General features: G+C 33.2%; 1 long non-coding RNA gene across 1 annotated transcript; it reads right to left on the bottom strand.

Annotated features, from left to right (window-relative positions):
- Positions 1 to 7,087: 7,087 nt before the first annotated feature.
- LOC149904938 (uncharacterized) lies at positions 7,088 to 8,012 on the bottom strand. The gene is made up of 3 exons (XR_016457247.1): positions 7,756 to 8,012; positions 7,565 to 7,626; positions 7,088 to 7,490 (listed from the first exon to the last, which is right to left on the bottom strand). It is a non-coding gene; the product is annotated as an uncharacterized LOC149904938 (long non-coding RNA).
- Between the last annotated feature and the right edge of the window lie 11,086 nt (positions 8,013 to 19,098).

The following is a 19,098-nucleotide window of genomic DNA, read 5'->3' as shown; positions in this document are numbered from 1 at the left end:
CGCCTGTATGGTACCTACATGTATAAACTATCATATCTCTCAAGTTGGATCGAACTGCACATGGTGTGCGAATTTTATTATAATCGGTTAAGTGGTTTAGGAGTCCATTGAGGACAAACATTATGACACGAGATTTATGTATATATATTAAGAATTAAGATTAATGAATTAATATTGTTATCATCATCACTACATAGTATAAAACAAAGTCGCTTTCTCTGTCCCTAGGTCTCTTTAAATCTTTGAAACTACGCAACGGATTTTGATGTGGTTTTTTTAAATAGATAGAGTGATTCAAGTGGGGGGTTTATATGTATAATAACATCCATTAAATAGTGGAGAATTACTGTTATTTTTGAGGTTTCTAATGTGATTTCGTAAATAATTACATTTTTTCCACTTACAGTGCAAACGCAGGCACCCTACGAGTTTTATCAAAATAATGTACTAACTATAGTACACATTGAAAAGGTCTACAGAAAAGTCCGTGATGGTATATGTCTATCTCTTATGGATAACCCATAATAACTTATTTTGTCATTTACTTTTTACGACAAATAATGGCTAATTTTCTAATAATTATGTCTGATGGATCTATCTAAAGGCAAAATATTAAAAATTACGCGTTAAAAAATGACTTTAAATTAAGGAAATTATCCTGTGCAGATGAGATGCGCACTAAAAAACGCAACCACTGCGACCAGCCAGACAGCCCGGACTCTAACCGAAATAGCAAGAGGAACAGTATATCAAAAAACCAACTATACTAAAATGACTTTTTTTTAAACGTTAATAGCTCCCGTACCAATAGATGGTCATGTTAATCATCTTATAATGGACGCCTAAATAGCCAATTAGTACTAGTTTCCAAAGAAATTTATTAAAAGTAACGTTTAAAACGTTCGATGATACTTCGCCATTTATTGCAAAAACAAAATGCGCATCTTTCTGTTGCAATATATTAGCATTGGTAAAAGTAATATTTATTTTAATATCTGTTTATATTTCTTCATTACTGTGTTGTGATATATAGTTCCAATCTCTGCGTGTTAGAATTGCGAGTTTTTGAAAATTGTGACTCTACATAGTATTTTAGAAGATCAAATTTTTACTATTAATGATAATCTCTTATTCATGTTATAAATTAGCAAACCATAACAGCATTGGAAACGTGTAACATTATTAGTAAAAATTATCACGAAAAACGAAAAAAGCTTCCCTTAAAACTACCTACATTTAACTGTAGTAACTAGTAACTAGGAACATTAGCACACATAGAGCCCTTAGTATTTTTTGTAGGCGCCCGCGCCAGCGCATTGCACTGAACAGCAGCATCCCGTTATGTCGAAGGGAGTTTGGCAGAGGTTAGAATAAAGTAAACCCACTGAGTGACTGAGTGGGCAAACATTTTACAATACATATAATATTCAAATATGTACTCGTTTGACATGTGTGTGCTACTTGATTCTTTTGGGCTACTGCTAATACTCACTTGTTTGATCATATCGTATCGGTATAGGTATTTATGATAACAAAACATTAGAATGCATATGGTGAGAATATACAGAAAAACGTATGCAATTCTTATTAAGGTTGTATCTTTGTCATTAAATCTATAAAATAAATAAATAATATGTCTGACTGCGAGTATAATAAAATTGTGAGGATTCTAATACGTAATACGTATAATACTATGTATTTCAAGTATCATTTCTTTATTAACCATCCAGAACATATAATTTAAAATTCGTCACCAGCCTATGACATCATACTATTGTAATAGACATTGTTCTACATACAAGAGAATACTAGTGTTAGATCATCTTAGTTTTGAAAGCAGGTGTGGTTCAACATTTGGCGTAAAATCTAGATCAAGTGAAACGGTATGCGATGTGTAGAAATCGCTTTTTTGGTTCCAAAATTAGTGTTTTATTTGTAGATAGAAGAATTTATGGTAATTATCAAAAGAAAATTAGTTATTTATATAGAAGATGGTAATGGTATTGTTTAATTTATAAGTACAAATTAATTATAATTTTCTTATTATTATCATGAACAAAACATTGAACATTGTAAAAAAATGTAGTAAAGATATAGAAATGCGCTAATTCCTACGCCGCAAATAGATATATATAAGACATTTTTTGCTATCAAAATTAGCGAGCGCATGTCAATGTCGATTAAAAAATTACCTTAACGAATGCGATATATTAACATATTATACCAATATATGAATCAGCACAAACACATTGAAAAGCTCTTTCAAAATAGTTATTTCTCAGTGATTTGTGTCATGTAGAAACAGATTATTGGTTTTGGTAAAACTCTAACGGTAGAGTGGCATGGCCACTTCACCCGCGAGTAGGCGGGACCGGATTATGCTAATGCAACTAATTACTATATTTAATTATACTATTTGTGTATAATTATTTATCTGTAGGATATTTGGTTGTTTTTTTTATGAGATACTGTATCACGTGTGTTTGTTTTTTTAATATAAATTTATTGTATACTCTTTATAACGTCGACAAAAAAATGAGCTTTGGTGCAATTATACAATTTGCGGAAGTTAAGCTTGTTATTTTGTATAAATAAATTTAATTCATATAGTATGTAAATATTATGATTCGAAGCAATAGAAAAACGGGTATGATTAAGTATATAAATCTTATTTTACGAGGCTTATGAACTCATGGTTTTTATTATACTATGTATCTAATACGGAGTATCGAGCAAATATCAAGAAGCTCATTTTTCTTTATAGATCAAATAGATTAAATGCAACGAACACGTGATACAATATCTACGTGGTGACGTCAATCGGTTATTAACATAGCAGATATAATTGCCCGCACAATATTTATTACTAGATCTCTGGACACGTGTTTTTATTAGAAAATCTAGTACAATTATTGCTTGGAGAATGAGCTTAAATGTTACTATTAATTTGTATGTAAATTCCTTGTGTAAATTGCAAACTGTAAATGATTTAATTCATATGTCACACACGACAAGCATCTATAACGTATTTTTGTAATCAAATTATTTAATTATTACAGCTTTATTATTAATAAATTGTCTTTATAGTAATTGAAATTTTTTCTTTTGGTTTCTCATATTAAACTGTTACGATCTCTATCAACATCCACACACATAAACTTCACAGTTTCCCATCTAATTTGACTCCCAAATCAATACAAAATGATATGTTAACACAATTTAACACTCTCAATTTCTCTTCAAATAGCTTGCATAATAAACCGAGTTGTAATAAAATAAATATCGAGATCCCTATCGCATAACGCGGTCCAGTGACACTAGAACTTAGAACAAGTATGACGAAATCGTGGCACGGGCATCTGTCTACCGGTTTTTAGGGTTCCCCAGAAGGCACAGTATGCTCAACAAGTAAACTGAGTAAATTATATCAAGAACATGATGAAGTATGCAAATGTATGTCTCGAAAATTTGACTCCTACAGTCGAATTTTTGTGACAATCTTTGAGAATATGATTAGTGCGTAAGACTGTTTGTTGAGTGACAATGTCAAGTTTTGTTTGCTTCTTGATCAAAATGAATAAACTTTGTGCTCATAGTAGTTTCAATTTTCATGTTTAAAACACCTGTCTCTATATTTTGAAAAGTGATGTAGAATGTGATGAAAAATACCATAATAACTTATTTTTTCCTCTGCTCGTGTTTAAGTATCAGTATTTGCTTGATCGATAATGAAGGTCACTTTCATATGACATAAAAGATAATAAGGATTGATTGATGGATTAATTTCTAATGCTGCATAGTGTATTTTAGCTTAGTAAATTAAAGCAGTCATATAGTATTTAAATATAATGAAAGGTGTACAAATACATATTCATTAAAAATGTGATTTATAACAATCTAGAGCACTAAGCCTTTTTTGAAGATATAATATATTGTAAAAGATCTAATTGTAGATATGTTTAATAGAACTCTAAACTTAATTCTAAGTATTGTACCACATTTTATCTGGTATCACTTCAAACGTCCTTGAGCTGCGTGAAATAACATTAACAAAGGCTAAATCTAAACAGATTACATTGCTGCTGCACAAGCGACAAGGCACTGTCCACTCAGTGGTTTTCCTTGAATCTACGACGCACAATGTTTACTCTCTGTTATGATTATTGAACTATGGAATGTTCTAAATTGTACAGATTTGTTTGCTCTTTTAGCTGATTTCGTTTATATTGATAACGATAAATGGGGTAATTTATTCGTTGATCGTTGGTAATAACAAGTGTAATGCAAATTTAATTGGGCAGGTTAGGTGGTGGGATACTTATTTAATATTATAAAGCAGAGGAGTTTGTTTGTTTGATAGCTTTAATCTCAGGAACTACTGGTCCGATTTGAAAAATTCTTTCGGTGTTAGATAGCCCATTTATCGAGGAAGGCTATAGTCTAGATATCAACACGCTTAGACCAACAGGGGCGGAGAAATGCGGGTAAAAATGTTTATTTAAGTTTTATGTCAGTTGATGTTATTGTCCATAAAGAAATGCGTATTGAAAATATTTCGTACTTGTTATAATATAACTGGGATTTGAAATATTCACACAAATTCACAAGTTACGTTACGCTTTCGATAAAAAACACTTAACAACAATAAAGTAAGAGGTACATCGAGTGAAATGGTGTAATTATGGTAGACATTGACAAAAATACGTTTCAGTCGGTTTAGTTCAGCAATTACGAGAGATACCGTCACGGCTTCAGGCTCTTATTGCCATGTCTCAAATGTTAACTTTCTATTTTGGTTAATGGAAATTTATTGTCAATTTCATACTTAGCTAAATATTTAGCAATATTGTAGTGGATACACTTTATTGTGTGACATAAGAAGGGTCAGATATCAGGAGATATGTCTGAACGGCACTTATTTTACCTTACCTTACATAGATAGTTACCTTATACTTATACTTGCGTTATGTGATTGCTTTTAATAAAATATGGGTATAACCTATAAACATGGGCGTAGCCACGGTGGGGCAGGGTGAGGCACTTGCCCCACCCTGGCTCTGACCTGGAAGGTACCTAACCAAATCTAACAAAACTAAATTATCTATGTACTAACTACAATACTTATCTGTAAGAAAATTCACACTCTGAAGTCGTCAGTCGACACAAAAAATGCGATCAAAACAAAGCTAGTACACAAATGCAATCCTTTTTTTGTGATTTTTGGATTGATTTCGTGGTGTAAATAGGTGAGCAATAAGTTTTTTTTGGATTAAGATCGAATTAAAGAAGATAGCTGATGCTTGGAAAAAAATGAAAATAGCCGATGCTTCTATGTCACATGATAATATGTACTTTGGTAACTGAAAGAGTAGTGTAGTCGTCGTCGTCGTCATCGTGATATTTCATGATAAAAATAAATTAATGAATTTAATTATTGTATTTATAGAAAGCTAAACGATATAATATAGTGGTAGCCCTAACCATATTTTTAGGTTTCCGAACCACAAAAAGAAAAAACGCAGCAAGCAAGCAGTGAAAAAATCAAGCTACTAGCCAACACATTAAAAAAATACAGCCGCTTTTGCTGAATATTTTTAACATTCGCAAGTGTAGGTCGCAAGGAATCAAAACCTACAGTACTTCCCGTGAACCCAGTATCTTGAAATTTTCTATGAAATAACGTCTTATAGCGCAGAAAAACATAAATTTAAAGTTAAAAGTTACAATATATAAAAAAAACATGTTTGTATGAAACCCTCGGTGCGCGAGTCCAATTCGCACTTGGCCGGTTTTTTGGTTGTGTTCACTATAAACTTCATCCATGTAGTATAGAATACAACTGTTTACATTTTTCCGTGTACCTACTTACAGATACAGGGTAACCATTTTGTATGAAATAAAAACCGGCTGTAATGTAATTAAAAAAAAATCATTTTTTGCTTTTCGCAATTATTTCTATATTAATTAATGTCTAATGTCGAAATTTGCGAAAACTTTCACAATTTACGGATGTATCTGCTGATTGCGTTAAGACGATACACAAAAAAAAATCCACTGCTTGGCGGGCGGAGTCTAATAGCTCGCTATCGCGAACGCGGGTGTGCGCGATGTCATTCTTCCATACTCGCCGCGCTGCCGCTGGCCGACTCGGGACAAACATGTATGGAGTCGTCATACAGTTATAATATTGTTATACATATATTTAATTGTTGATTTATTGGTTTTATTTTCTTGCTTATAAACACAAAATTATCTTCTTTTTAACAACTACTTAGACATTATTAATAATTATTAATTATTATTATTTCGTAATGTTTACTTTATTACAAAATAATACAGGTTATAAATAATCTTTAAAATAACAAAAAAAATTGTTACTCTGAAAAAATGAAATGGTACCTAATTACGCGGACTACTGAATTGATTTAGATAGAATTTGATGCTGACGTAGATATTACATCATGCCCAGAAATGAAAGGTACTATTTCTGAAAGAAGTTATACACCCTAATTCTTCTCAGTCAAAGTCAAGAGTGGAAGATATCGCTAATACAGTAAAACTGATGCGAAACTTTGGATGTTAATTTGTATATTTTTTTGTTAGTTGTTACTTAATCACGTCAAGACTACATTACCAATTTTGATAAAATATAGCTAATTGCCTGGATTTACACATAGGATACTTTTTATCCGAACTGAACACTTCTGTGGGATAAAACAGGATTCACGATATAACCTAATTCCACGCGGGCAAAGCCGCGGTCGGAATGATATTTTTTTAAATAAAAAAAATTGTTTAAAAAAAACACAAAATATATTGACGCATGTATTTATTTTTTGCACTCTATTATAATTGTAATTATTCATTACAAATAATCAAAATAAAATAGCCAGAACAAAGTTAGGCCCTGGTAGGATAGGTAGGCAGGTACAGAAATGTGAGACGAACACTGGCTTATTTATACCAATAATAATGTATTATAAATATTAAATTAAGTTTACTTTCTAACAACAAAAATACATAATATTAGCTAATGTGAAAACGAATCAACCAATCATCCCACAACAATGAAATCTGTACACAAATATTCATCCAAATCGGTTTATGTGATTAGGAGGAGTGACTGCAGCGCCATCCTCCGGGCCCAATTGTGTTTCCAGATCACCCAGGAACTCAATTTAATATACTTACACAAAATTTTTCGAAATGAAAACTCACATTACTATGTAAATATGAATATAAACCGGTTTTAGTACTAAGCAATTTCCCGCACAGGTGTAGTAAGTATAAATGAAATAAATATCAACATCAAATTCTTTATACAACATACTTATCTACCACCTACTAAGAAATTCTTGAAATTTTTTCGTATTTTTTTAAAATATAATACTACTCCAACGAGCTCCTGTTCCATAATTCCATATTACGTCCACCATACTTCCACTAAGTTCACCATGATTTTTTATTTCTTTGCACTTTGTTGCTTTTTGCTAAAAATGGAATCATGCGATAAAACCAGTAGAGCGTTGATAACATACATTTTTGACTGAATAAAGGTACTTACGAAGGAGTGGGTTCACATTGTGAACAATCAGTGGGTTTATTTTCCTTCTGGATTCCGGATTTCTGAAAAGATTATTTATGCTATAAATGAAAAAATCTTACACATTCGTTATGTACTTAAAACAGGGGTACATAATATCAAACATCGTCTATAATACAATTATCATCAAATTTAAAATAAAACCAACTTACTTCATTAATTTGTTCCAATTGTAAGCATTCTTTTTCCTCCAACCTTTATGTTTCTTCTTCTTATTTTCTTTATTGTCCCCATTTTGTCTTATCGTGTTGTCACCCTTTTTTACGATTGCGCAAGCGACACAAGTTCCCCGTGTGACGGCCGTAGCGGGAATGACTCGTGCAGCGATCGGGGTAGGAAGGTACAGGGCGGCTCTCGCTATATTGGCTGGTCAGGCGCTAATTTCAAGTATTTCTTGTTTATTTCAAAACCATCGCAAATTTCAAAATTCTAACACGGTAGACGTATAGGTTGTATATTTTATAGTTAATATCCAAAAAGTCGTAACTTTACGTTTGTTATTTTGAAGATGCCAGAGATTAAAAAAAAATAACAATGAGAACTTTGTATTTTTTTTCTATCGAGAAAATATCATGGAATCATGTTTCTAAAACGGTAGACGTATTGTGTTACTATTGAACTTTCTTGTCAAGAATTTTCATCACGACAACTTTAATAATATAAAAATTACGAAGGTTTAAAAAGGGCCGTAAATGTTAGAAAAATTTATTCATCACCTTAACATAGAAGTTTGATTTTATTACATTTCTATAGATATTATAGACCTGAGTTTTTGTGAATATCAATTTAATGCATGTGAGCGTTCATGAGTAAAAGGGTTGTAAGTAATTAAAAATTATTAAAAATATTTTTTTATATAACGTAATTAAAAATTCATGTTTTAATTGATATTTTGGTTTTATGGCATTCAAATGCTTTATAAATATAAATTTATAAAGAATAGAAAAAAAAATATATTCTTTATAAATTTATAATTCATGTTTTTCGTAATTATTCCTATATCTAATATCTGTGTTACTTTGTACCAAATTTCAAGACTCTGTGTTCATGGGAAGTATACCCGGTAGGTTTTGATTCCCTTCCGAATGTCGAAATTTGCGAATATTTTCAGCATTTATGGCAGTATATTTTGATTGCGTTGGCTTATAAATTTTTTCACAGCATCAAGGGATCATAGACTTGATATATTCGATATAAATTTCAGCTTTATACCTCCACGCGTTCCTGAGAAAAAGGGTTTTGACAGACAGACAGAGAAACGGACAACAAAGTGATCCTATAAGGGTACCGTTTTTTCCTTTTGAGGTTCGGAACCCTAAAAATAAGTTTGTTCACCCTCAGTGCGCGAGTCCGACTCGCACTTGACCGGTCTTTTCCTTTTGAGGTTCAGAATCGTCAAAATTAACCGGGATAAGGGTATAGTTGCTAGTTACATAGTATTTTATATTTTTGCCCCACCCCAAGCCTATGGCTAGCTACGCCCATGCCTATAAATACAAATTTCTTATTTTAATGTCATGAACTCTACATTCAAAATACGAATTTTGATTTTTTTTTTTACAATAATATAGAACCAGCACAAAACCTTTTTAAGTCAAGTCCGCCTGTACAGTTGATTTTAAACCTGCGTTATTTCTATAGAAAAGCGTATATTTTGTAGTAATTTAAAGGTAAAGCCGTGAAGTGTGAGGTTCAACGGCCTAGCTAGTGTGTGCCCGCGTGTTCACTTCAATTACAACTACATTTTTCGCCTGTCACGCCCGCTGCCTTGCTTAATGTTCGAAGCTCTTTATTAAATGTTCTTAATCTAATTTAGTACTTCAATTAAATATTTTTAATTATTTTTTTGAACATTTTCTAAAGGTGATGGGAACTACTGACTTTGTTGTGGCGTTTTTTGAGTTTTATTCGTTTTAAATGAGTTTGATGCTTTCTAGTGTAAATTTACTCCCGTAAATTAATTGTATATTTTTTTAAATTTTTACGTAATTGTTGAAGATTTGTGTTGTATATGAAGCAATTCCATGCGAGTAAATTACATATATAAAAAGGACATAGTAACATTAACCTGCAAAGGGGAGCGTATTTTTAGAAATTGACTTATTTAGAAATAGATTTGAAATCGCTTCACGAAGCAAAAGCTCCTACAAGCTTTCGTAAATAAACAAATATAGTTCAAATAAAACGAATTTTATTTATTTATGAAAACCAATAATTGCCTGCACAAGCTAGAGGCTAAAGGGTCGTAAATATACTTGCATGCAAACCCTTCTATGTCATCGATGGGCTATTTACTCGACTGCGTACCATAAAATATGTTATGAGCTCCCGTGCGTGGTAGCACTAATTAATTTTGCTCGCGGCGGAATCGTATCTTAGACCACGGGATTAGCGTGTTGCTTGATCTATGGGCGCAGTGGTAATGGGTTTTTATCTCGTAATATAGCATTATAGATTAAAAAACTAGTCTGAGTGGTTATTTAGGAGCGTTTATACCTAAATAGCTATAATAGTATAAATCGGATTTTATTTTAACCTGTTACCTTTTATTTATACACTAGCTGCGCTTCGCGGTTTCACCCGCGTGGCTCCGCTCTTGTTGGTCTTAGCGTAATGATATATATAGCCTATAGCCTTCCTCGATAAATTGGCTATCTAACATCGAAATATTTTTTCAAATCGGACCAGTAGTTCCCGAGATAAGCGCGTTCAAACAAGCAAACTCTTCAGCCTTATAATATTAGTATAGATTCAACGGATTTGGAGCTTTTTTTCTATTAATGAAAGGAAGCTTGGAGTATAGTCATCACCTTGGAGACAGATTCACTTTCTGATTTATAGTTTATTAAAATCATATTCTTCCAAAAAAAAATTATTTATATATTTATAAACAAATTATTTTTACAAAATAATAAATAGAATCTGTATTTCAGCACAAATTTGGTTTCTAGATTAATTTTGATATTTTAGGTATCTTTGCTCTGTTTCGAATAATACAAAAACAGTTCTAGAACAACTTGCTCATAAATAATACGCACTAAAAATGTTTTTAATTAGCCTCATGATTTAAATGTTACTACTAACAAATAAAATTATTTTGGCGTGATTCATTTTAAATACAAGTTTTCGCGCGAAATTAAGTTTTAATGAGTTTTTTGAATAAAAAGTTTTCTTATGTAACACAAGGTCTGGATGAAATGTAAAATTTTACGAGTTCAAATCGGTTCTTTTATGACACATTAAGTTGACGTAAAGTACGCAATACAATGGTTAATAAATTACTGTTTATTGCTTTGTGTAAGTTAATTTATAAATAATCAGCCCATTTCAATGTTTAATGACATGTTGGAGCGGGTAATTGATTATTTTTAACATTTGTGGATTTTAAGACTTGTCAGTTTTAGGTACCTAGTGTAAAAGCTCTATCGTTTTTTAAATGTTTTAAAAATGAAATTTTGTTTTGACCAAATTGTCCCGTGACGAAGGTGTGATGGCGATGTATGTTCAATAGTAAATAATGTTTTTAATTTGACGGGCGTAACAAAGCCATTTATATCTATGTACTTAGTTATGATAAGAAAAATGTAAATCAATTGCTCAATATATGTACTTATCTGATTTATTTTTACTCATTACTTACTAAGCTCTAACATTTGCTTCGATTATTAATTCTTAGTTAATTATGATAAATGGGCGAACCTCGTAATTCGACCGAAATGTAATCAGTCAGTTAAGATTAGCAAGCCGTTGAAAACGCAACATGGCTTGAGCGTTTATTTCTTGAGTTATCAGTTTGAAACGCAATGTTTTGGAACTTTTTGTTGCATTAGTTCTAATTAAACAGCGTGTACTCAGAGAGAAACCACTATATAAATCTCTGGCTAGTTACTCGGTCAGAATTAATTGGCCGTCACTGCGGCTATAAAGACCCCTAACCGTATCGACTTACCGAAAAATTCTACGCTTTCCAACTACGCGCACGGGCTCTCTCTACCCGTGTTGAGTCGGACACAGAGCGACTCTGTGTTAACGGATACGTAGGATGGAAACGAAGTAGCCAAGTTTTGACTTTGAGAAATTAATTGGCGGAACGAGATGTTTTTAATTGGAGGTGAAGCGAACGCACTTGGCCGCTACATGAGCGTCGGCACATGCTCTGCGGTTTGGAGACAACCATACTCTGTATTTTACATTTTACAGTTACTTAATTTCTATTCTATAATGTTAATACGGTTTTTATTCGGTGCTAAGAGACTTTCTTTTTTTTAGACTTTTAAATTATTTAATTACCGTTAAATATTATTATAAACAGCCTGTAGGTATATAATTAAAGCGCAGCTTAACTCTGTGTAACTGTTATAATGTATTTTATTGTTATATTATAGATGTTTAGTCGCAATTTAAGAGGAAACGGTCGTGTTTATTTGTTATTTATTTTAATATTATGACCGCAAATCTCTTCACCATGGGGTTACAAACATAAATGCCGTTAATATGCAGTTTAACATAAATCGGTTACCTTGGCAACCAACAAAGTATTTCTTTGTTTATAAAAAAAATAAGTTTTATTAAAAAAATGCACAAATAAAACTAAATTTAAATGAATAAAGGAAAATAGTGTTTGTTTTAGCATCCCATTTACATTGTTAATGAATTCAAGATGAAATATAGAAACTTGTTAATTAACTCGTTAGTGTATTAAGAATCATTTAGAATTAAAAAACTTTTCATTTAAAATGACAACATTACATTAGCAATAATTATATTATAAACGGTTTGGAGTTTTATGAATAATCCACAGATAAGCAATTAATTTCGAGAAAGTTGTACATGGACGATATTTTCATCCAAACCATATTGTAATTAATTGATTATATTTTGTTTAATGATAAATAATTATTATAAACAAATTATCGTATCGCTATTCTACGAAGTATTCTTAATTTTTTTTTGATATTCGTTTAAGTCTTTATTGTTATAGCGTGACCAAGGGAAATAATATTTTCCATACATAATACTATTGTCTGGCTAACGAAAGATGAGACTGGAAAAAGGCGGCAAATTCAAAAAATCAATATATGGCAACTTAGGTTATAGTTGGAAATATAGTTTTAATACTTTTATTTATTATTTTCTCTTACGAGCAAAAAAAACAACAAACTCTTCATCTTTATAATATTGTTTTATGTAATATACTGAGTACAGTTACGTGATACAGATAGACAAAAAAGAACACCGAATGAAAGCAAGAAAAAACACAATAACAATTAAATTTTGTTTAATCAATCTAAAAATTCAACCGCGAGTGAATAGTAAGAATCACTATCATTATCTCTGACTCTTATTATGAACCCTTCCATTTCTGCAGTTATTCCATCTCGTTTTTTATAGGTACTATCTTCCAACACGAATAATAGAATCCGGTCCGGTCATAGAAGAAATCTCGTCAAGATACTGATTTTGTGTCTTTAAACATTTTGAACGAAACAGATCATTCAATTTTTTTTTATTATTGCTTGAATAGTTTATAACTGGACTATTGGTATCATCCATGTTACTTGCAAAATAATAAATATTAAACAATGCAATCAAAATGAATAGTATCAAAATATCAAAGTCACACTTAACAATGCATTGAGATATTTCACGTAAACACTCTTGTTTTTCCTTGAAAACTACATCTCTTTCAACTTGTTTCTTTTCAAATTTACTAATCATAGTAAAAAGAACCTTTTTTAAGTCGCATTTCAATGTTTTCGTCTCGTTTTCAATTAGAAATCACTAAAATCTCGGAAATAATTTTCACTTTGACACATCAACAACTCAGGTTTTAATAACAATTACGTAATTAAAAGTGTTGCCATATAAATTTTCGAAATAAAAAGCCAGTCTCATCTTTCGTTAGCCAAACTCTATCTGAGTCGTGTCCACTTCGCTGGGAGCAAAATAGTGTTGATATTTCACGCTAAAATATATTAATTAGGTATTCCGTATTAATTACAAATAATTTAGCTTTCAACTTCAAACTAACTTTAAAATCATTTCCTTATTTACAAAGATGAGGCTTGATACTATTTCGTACACAAAACCAAAGTAACAATGTATAATTAGTACATAATAATGTAGCAAAATATTATCTACAATTCTCTTAATTATCGCTCATATTAAGTAAATTATAAAGTGATACATTGTAACGTCACATAGCGGTGACGGTGTCGCCTCGCATCCACATGGCTGCTCACACGTCGCTCTGGTCTACTAACGAATTCGTAAAGCACTTATTTCTAGACACTTTCTAGTGCCTAATGAAACCTAGGATTTTAGACTGGAAAGTAGATAAGGACTAGTTTGAGTGCCGTTTTTGCTTTAGTTATGCAAATATGTTTTTTATTAAAATTTCTTTTTGGTTTTTGTAAGATGTGTTTTTTATTATAATTTTGTTTTAAGTTTTTGAAGTGCTAGTTAACTTTCTTTTTCAGGTGTTAGGACCTCGCACTTCAATTAAAAAGTCGGCACTTCGAGATCAGACAAGCGTGTAAGAAATAAATACATTTTTCAATTTATCAGCACACTAGCTGTGCTTCGCGGTTTCACCCGCATTGCTACGCTCCTGTTGGTTTTAGCGTGATAACATATAGCCTATAGCCTTCCTCGATAAATGGGCTATCTAACAAAGAAATAATTTTTCAATTCAAGTTCCTGAGATTAGCGCGTTTAAACAAACAAACAAACAAAAACTTTATAACATTAAGTATAGATTATCAATATTGCTACTGCTCGAAAGTGATGGAAAACATCGTGAAGAAATTTGCATGTTCAAAAATAAATAATTCGACGACATAATTGTGACATCTGCGATTTGCGAATCCGCACTTGGCCAGCGTGGTGCATCGCCTGCAAGCTCATTGGAGCCTGGTATTGCAATGGAACATGGCCGGATGATGAACCACTCCCTGCTTCTGGTATCTGAAAGAAAAAGCGTTGTTTATGGTACTTGCTTTTTATGACCTTATTTTAAATTGCAATACATTAAAAAGTGAAGTCCCATGTCCCCGTAGTGGGGTAAGGGGCAGATGCATTATGCATACATCTGTTTCACTGATCGATTTTTTTAGGGACAAGTAGGTGATCAGCCTTCTGTGTCCTGCCGGACCGAGACATTTTTTTTCTTCATCTCCACAGGGAATCGAACCCAGGACCCCTCAGTTCTACGCTGTCGTGTCAACCACTGTACCAAGGAGGCAGTCAATACATTAGGACATACTAAATTGCGATTTTAATCGGAAAATTTTCTTAAGATTATGATGATCAGTTAGTTTATTGATTGCATTCCATCGTTAACAATTTAAAACAACATAGACAGTCATCAACTCTACGCTATCTACGAATTGTAACTTTAATTACCAAACTATAAAACACCAATTATCATAACTTTTATCTCAATCATTAGCACTTTGATTTGTGCTGGAAAGCTATCAGTAAAAGTGTTTTCGCTTTCTCCAGAACAAGAAACACCCACATAGGATTAGACCGCCATTTCGGTTTTGAAAGTTGGTAATGTAATGTAACGAAATTCCATGCACAGGTATTAGCTATCTATACTAATATTATAAAGCTGAAGAGTTAGTTTGTTTATTTGAACGCGCTAATCTCAGGAACTACTTACTGGTCCGATTTGAAAAATTCTTTCGGTGTAAGATAGCCCATTCATCGATGAAGGCTATCATCACGCTAAGACCAACAGGAGCGGAGCGCAGCTAGTGTATAATTATCTGGAGCTGTAATATTAATTATTATCGTCGTATATACGTATATATACGTCTAGGTAAGTACCTATGTATCTATTTAATGCTGAATCTTCTTAAATTCTATCAACTGTTATATTTCTGATTATATTGTGTGCTTTATATTATGATGAAGACTCCGATTTGCTCCATTTAAGTACAGTTAGACTATATATACCTTTCAATTTCTGTTTTTTTTTGACGTACCTACACTAATATTATTCGCTGTCAACTTGCGTGATAAAAATAAGCGGGTATGTCCTTAGAAGATATGGACATTTTTTCAGTAGGTACGCAAAAATTAAAGCATACAATGTTGCAATACTTAATGTATTGAAATTCAGAGCGGAAACTATAATTTACCTATGCCTAATATCTTTGGCCTAATTTGTCACAACGCTTATGCTAATTTGGAAAGACATATATTACAAATGTTGTACAACGTTTATATACTTTTTGCACGGAGTTTACCGCCTCTAAACACCGGAACTCTCATAACAACAGTAGTCAAGATGTATTAAGATTTGTTAAAGTTTTAGAACATACAGAAGCGATATTGCTACGTTAATACATGAATACCAGACAACCGTAGGAAGAATTTGCAAAAAAAGTTAACTCGTTGCATCCATTTGTAAGCTATCAACACGAAAGCGATTCATCATGGAACATTATTTAAGAAGTTGCGTAAAATCATTGATAAAAACGCGGCAAAATGAGTCATGTAGCATTGAATCTGGTAAATATGTATGAAGGAATGCAAGATCATTTGTCATTCGGACCTCCGAAACAAAGTTCATGTTAATTGATGCTAATTGTTATTAATTATACATTAAATGATTTTTCATTGCGTTAAATGGAATGCTTGGGGGTTATGGATGGTTTTGCGATTACTTTTGGTTAAGGATTTCGTTTGTAGCGAAATTGGTACAAGTTTCGACGTATTTGTAAATAGATATATGTATTCTGAGTAATGATTTCAAGTGATAGGAAGATATCTATGTACACTCATTTTAAGTCAAGTTATCATTTACAAATTTTATTCGTATTTACAGGGTTATCAAAATAAATGTTACGTATTTTAATTTTATAAAATATATTCAATAAAATAGTAGAATTTGAGCTATATTGGTCTTATAATAACAATATAACTATCGTACGTAGAAAATTTTAATGATTAATGGCAACTCACTACTGACATGTAGAGTTGCGATTCCACTTATTACTTCCACTTATTGTTGGGGTTCACATTCACAGATCACATTTGATGGAAAACTATTTTTTTAATAAGAAAAATATTGTAATAATAGTCATATTATAGGCCGAGTCTCAACTAGAGGTCCGCGCCACGCCGGCGTGCCGCCGCCGAGAGACCCCGGCGCGCCGCCGCCGCCGCCGGGTCACAGAAAAATTGGCGCCGAATTCAAATTTTGCCCGCGAACCATGTGTCATGCACGCGTTGTTGTCTACAACACGGCAACGTCGCATCGATATAGTAGACAATGTCTACTATATCGATGCCAGATGTTTTACTCCAAAAGCTAGCCAAAAAACACTCCAATAGATTTATTGATGAGGATGACGACGTCGCTCAAGAGTGTTGGAGATATTTGGCTACGGCTAACCCTTCAGATTTAGGAGATGTAGAGGACAACATTCTTAAGTTCTGGGAACAAAAAAAAGTTGTATTTCCTTGGCTTGCCGGATTAGCGCGATCGCTTCTATCTATCTCAGCTACAAGCACGCCAAATGAAAGGGTTTTTTCTGTAGCTGGGCTAGTCTTAACTGCGAAGAGATCGCGTCTAAATCCTGCAAAAGTTAACAAAATTATTTTTATCCATGATAATTATAAACATGATTTGTTACAAATCAGTAACATTCATTGCTATGCAGACGAGACGACATGCTCTTTATCCCGGCCGTGCAAACACCTCAAAGGAAAGCCTCAATGAGAGTGTCTGAAGTCGAGTCTTCTCTCCAAGAAGTCTCAGATTGGGGCGAACTTAATCTTGTCGAGTTCAATCCCCTAAAGACACAGGTTTGCGCGTTCACCGCTAAAAAGACCCCATTTGTCGTAGAACATCGGTTTAAGAGTACTCCCCTTAGTATATCGCTGAAAATCGGAGTCCTCGGAGTTGAAATCTCGAGTGACGTTCAATTCCGCAGTCATTTGGAAGCGAAGGCTAAATTAGCCTCGAAAAAACTTGGTGTGCTCAGTAGATCGAGACAGTACTTCAAGCCGGCCCACCGACTTCAGCTGTACAAGGCTCAGGTGCGACCGCATATGGAGTACTGTTCTCATCTCTGGGCCGGAGCCCCACAGTACCAACTCCTTCCTCTTGACCGCATCCAACGTCGAGCAGCTCGAATTGTCGATGATCGTAGGCTTTCCGATAGGCTCGATCCTCTGTCAGTGCGAAGAGACGTTGCGTCTCTCTGTATACTGTACAGAATCTACTATGGGGAGTGCTCTGAGGAATTGTTCCACCTTTTACCAGCCGCACAGTTCAACCACCGGACCACACGCCGTAAAAACCAGTTCCATCCGCACCATCTGGATGGTTGGCGCTCCACCACTGTCCGCTTCACCCGCAACTTCCTTCCGCGTACGGTGAAACTGTGGAACGATTTGCCACCTGCGGTGTTCCCGAACAACTACGACATTGGGGCCTTCAAGAAAAGAGCTTATTTGTCCATAAAAGGCCGGCAAAGCACTTGTAACACTAGACACCTGTAACACTTCTAGTGTTACAAGTGTTTATGGGCGGTGGTGACCACTTAACATCACGTGGCCCACCTGCTCCTTTGCTTGCTCTGACATAACATTGCCAATAAAATTATTGGCAATGTTTATAATTATCATGTTCATCACTAAATAGTTAAGCTACTTGATTTTAATAAAAATATTTTTTCTATTAAACTTAAAGAGAGATTTTTCTACTGCCCGCCCACCCCCTAATAACTTTAAAAATAACTAGCCCACGCCGGCGACGCCGCGCCGCGCCGGGTGCCGCACCCGGCGCGCCGCCGCTGGGCTTTTGGACTGCGGCGCGGACCTCTAGTCTCAACTCGGTATTATGATAAGTTCAAATTCATTAAAAAACAATTCAACCACTATTTTTAGGGCAATTAAATATTAAGATTTTTATACTTTTGGCAATCAAGATCAATAATCAAAATAAATGATATTTAATGTGGATAAAACAAGGCTATAAAAATTTACGACCGATACTTAAAAAAAAACAAATATAATATTTTTTATTTCCAATAGAAACTGATGAACCAGAATTATATTTAATTTATTTATTACAACACACTAAATGGATCTGTCGTTAGTTCACAAAAAATAGATTCTTCCATCTTTTAATTAAATTAAAGTGGTTTTTACCATACATTATGTTTTATCTATAAGTTGGTCTTTAATAAAAACTCCGAGTGACACATATTGGCCGGTGAATGTTGGAGCCGGTTCTAAAATAAACAAGAATTTGTAATTAACTCACTATGTTTGATTATTTTATTGGTTTAGCCGTGTTTTAGAGTTGTTTGCGTTATTCTGCTCTTAGTTCTAGTACATAACCTATCTGCTATAACGTATTTATAGTCTTATCTCACTATAAATTATTTATCCTTTCAGCCGAGCCCGGTTAGAATATTTTATTGGATTAAATATATTGAAATCATGGAAGTTGTTTGATGTTGATATTATTTCAG

The sequence above is a fragment of the Colias eurytheme genome, chromosome 11 (genome assembly GCF_061535395.1).
Source record: "Colias eurytheme isolate Ceu_HAF_F1 chromosome 11, ilColEury1 Martin Lab GWU primary, whole genome shotgun sequence".
NCBI classification, from domain to species: Eukaryota; Metazoa; Arthropoda; class Insecta; order Lepidoptera; family Pieridae; genus Colias; species Colias eurytheme.
This window is presented reverse-complemented; position numbering and strand designations above follow the sequence as displayed.